Source organism: Mesitornis unicolor, unplaced genomic scaffold (genome assembly GCF_000695765.1).
Source record: "Mesitornis unicolor isolate BGI_N332 unplaced genomic scaffold, ASM69576v1 scaffold18865, whole genome shotgun sequence".
Taxonomy (NCBI): Eukaryota; Metazoa; Chordata; class Aves; order Mesitornithiformes; family Mesitornithidae; genus Mesitornis; species Mesitornis unicolor.
In genome coordinates, this window is record NW_010183685.1 from 2454 (window position 1) to 2686 (window position 233).

Below are 233 nucleotides of genomic sequence, written 5' to 3' on the forward strand. Positions count from 1 at the left end.
GCGTGGGAGACAGCTGCAAAAAATGCCTCCCACATTACTTAGTGTAAGCAATGCAAGTAACATGTTGGAGCAACTTCTTGGGGTCCTACTATCATGAAGAACTGATGTCAGAGGGGAATTAAAAAGTGTGTATTTGGACAGTCCATTTTACAACAGCAGCATTTACTAAGTCTTCATAAGCAAGTAATTCGTCCTGAGGGTAGAACTATCCTTTTGGTATTCTACTTTCCCTA